The sequence below is a fragment of the Silurus aristotelis genome (assembly GCF_946808225.1).
Source record: "Silurus aristotelis genome assembly, chromosome: 4".
NCBI lineage: Eukaryota > Metazoa > Chordata > Actinopteri > Siluriformes > Siluridae > Silurus > Silurus aristotelis.
Window position 1 is genome coordinate 10,499,705 of NC_139577.1, and position 3,591 is coordinate 10,503,295.

A 3,591-nucleotide genomic window follows, 5' to 3' on the forward strand; every position below is an offset into this window, starting at 1 on the left:
TCTGATCCCTACTTTAAGGAAAAAATTTGACTGTGCTGTAATGTTATAAAGACTATTCGAATTTGATTCTTAAAATGTGTCCATGCTGCTAATTTACTATATCATGTGCTGTTTCACTGACATAAGAATGTCAATATTTTGTTCTATGAATGATGTTATTTCTGAGAAGAATCGAAAAAAGTTAGGTCTGACCAGCCAATTGTAGTTTGTTAAATGAAGCACTTAAAACAGATTTATCATAAACTTGTTTGATTCAATTAATTCAAGGTTGCTTGCCTGCATGCCTATTACCAATCTGAATTTAAAATGTAAATACTTTTCAACAGAAGGGCTTCCCCTTTCAGCAAAGATCAAAAGTAGAATCCTGTTCGTAGGCTAAAGCTGTACAGCATAGAAATGACCATTGAGAAATCACATACATGACATTATACATTCTCTTAGGCATTCTGTTATTCCAGATGCACTTATATGAATGATGTTTTTAGACCATTAAATATTAATTTAAAGCAGCTGGAAAACTGCAAAAAAAATTTGGGGGACTTCAAGAGAAAGAATAGGTTGGCAGACTGCGCTGAATGTGTATGACGTTTGAGAAGGGGGTGGTAGGGCTGTAATTACATGCTAGACTGTAAAGCACACCACCCCCAGGCCTCCAGGGAAGTGTTTGTAAAGGAAGGAAGGAAGTCTTTTTCGGAGCCTAAACAGAGAATGCCTCAGGAAACAAAAAATAGAGAAGAAAGAGAACGAAAGATAGAGAGTTTGGGGGATTGGTGTGGTGGGTGGGTGTCAGTTCGAACAAAAACATATAGACAAAGTATTAGAAAATGTAAATGTGCCATGGAATTATGGAAACATTTAAAGCAAGAGACACAGTTTCCAAGTCAGGAATAGAGATAGACAAGCAAGGACAAGGTGGACCGTTATAGCTATTGTCACACAATGCACTCTTAGCATTTGGCCATGACTGTCTCCACACCGAGGCTAGGAAGGGTGGAAAGTAACTTAACTTAGCACAGAACACTTCCTGCAGCACATGATCAGGTCTCACTCCTCATAGGTCTCATTTACTTTCTTTCAGGATTAAAAAAGCAGCATGTAACATTAAATGTGCTTTGTAGGGAAACTTGATTGCAGTCAATCTGTCCTGTGTGAGGAAAATATCTGATCTATACTATTGATCTATAAACAGGTTCTTTATCTAAAAATGAGAATGAAACACAATTCTTTGAAATTTTCTACAAAAAGGATTTTTTTTTACTGGCATTGTAAACAATACAAACCTTTTATTCATGTCCAACAACAAACATGAGGATATGGTTTGATAGACATATTTCAATTAACTGAGATGATACGTTTGTGAGTTACTTGGTTCTGGCATATTGTAGGATTTCCCATAAGAACCTGGTGTACAAATGGTCACAGTGTCCAAGATTGAAACCATTTCTAGGTCAATTAACAAGCAACCTAACAGCAGTCACAAGATGACAATCAAGATAGGAAAATCTTGGTGTGAGATAATTACATAGTAAAATTTATGTAACTATTAGAATATCAAGATGAAATTGTGAAGAGTGCTTTGGTAAGCTGTGTTTAAATGGTAAATCGTTTTTACATAAGCACTGCTTAAAAAGTGAAATGGAAACATTCGCACTAGTACTGGATCAATTTAAATCTTGTGTTTGGTTGGTAATGTTGTTTCATGGTTGATTTTGTTGAACCCAGTGCTGTAAAACAGTGGGGGAAGTGAGCAGACACTGCCAAGTCCTAACATGGAGGCACTATAAGAAACTTTGCAAGGGACAGACGGGTATCATGTTCACATTTGTTTCAGATTTCAGCCATGTAAACAAAGGGAGACAGGCAGACACGCCGGGGCCCGTTTAAATTAGGTCCCAATAAGATCTGTTGAAACCACCCCTCCCTCCCTCCCTTTATTCCTCCTGCCCTGAGCTGTACATAAACCCCAAAGCCTTTGATGCGCTCCAAGTTTGATTTTGCTAACAATTATTGTTTTTTTAATTATTCCCTGGTTCAAGTTAGCAAACGTGCAAGGCTTTTGGTGGATTTCAGGGGTGTGGACGAAGGCTTTTTCTCATATGTTTTAGCTTACCTTAAAGTCCATCCTTTAAAATAACGGCTATAAATAAATGTCTATTTCAGCTTTTCAAAATAAAGCAACAAAAAAAAAAAGCCTTTAAATAACACAAACATGGAGCCAAGGTGAGATCAATATGCTAAATATTAAAAACAATTTTAAAATTGTTGAATAAACTTATTAAATAAACTGCATGCAGTCTCTACACAACCTCTAACCCCTACACAAACAAAAAACCAAACAAAAAAACCCCAAAAAAACAAAAAACCCAATGCATTTATTGAACCCAGGTCTAAGGGACTCAACATCAATCAAACCGGAATTTGTTAAGTTTCTGGAAGCAACTTCTATGGAAACCAACCACCCATTGAAAGCTGGAGGGGTTGCATAGAGGCTGTTTTTTTGTAGCAAGGTCAGTCAGGGAAGTGTGGCCAGACAGGAAGCCTTGCAATCCCCTTTCTCATCCTCTGTGAACACAAGGTGCATCCCACCATGCCCACGGGCAGCTAGAGATGAGGTCGATTAGGGAGATTTTGGCTTGGCTTCTGCTGACCAGTGTGGGAAAGCGAGAGGTCCTCCCAATCTGAGCAGAGGATGTGGGGGCTGCAAGTGTTATCTGTTCACAATAACATCCTGGTACGTGTTGCTTACCACAGTGTTCCCTTCAAAGGTGGAAGTACATCGTTGTCAAAAGCAGGAGGACAGTTGGGGGATGCCAAACTCAATGTGAATATTGGGAACACAACAGAAATACCAGGTACAGTGTTAATACAAGTAACCAAAAACATCCAGATCCAATGTTAACTCTAATCAATACAAGCATCAATAAAACTAATGAATGAAAGAAAAAATGGTTCCTTTAAAAGTCATTATAGGTGCATGTATTAAGACAGTGACCTCTGGCCTGAAGCAACCAGATGGTACAGAAGTAGCAGGGTCTGAATGAACACAGCATAACATCCGCTGCAGGACGTAAACAACAGGTGGAGGAGCAGTCCAAACAGGCAAACAGGAAGCAAATTCAGACAGCTGTCTTACACTCCCACCAGACAGGAAATATTGGGCCAAATCTTTAGGTTGTTTTTTTTGCTTTTCAAATGCATTGTAGTCTGAAATAAAGCATACACAAAATAACCCAGCATTTTTTTTTCGATGTCTAATGTCTGGTGAGAGCACAAGCTTCGATAAAAAATAAACCGAGGACTGCTATAGCCATGTAGTGGACCAACTGCTAAATGAAGCTAAAAAAGAAAAGAAGCATCTGGGCCATGTTCTGCTCTCCTTAAGATGGCAGCAATAAAGCCTTTAAAAAAATAGGTAAAGAACAGCTTATTTCAAGAAGTAGGAAGATGAAAAAAGTGAATTCCTTATTAGAAAACATAATGTAAATGTTTGCACATGTGGAGTTTAATACTATTTGCAGTCATCAAGCTGCACAGCAAGCCAAACCCTTGGGGACGTTCTTCCCTCCTCCACCAACCCCCCACCCCCCACTA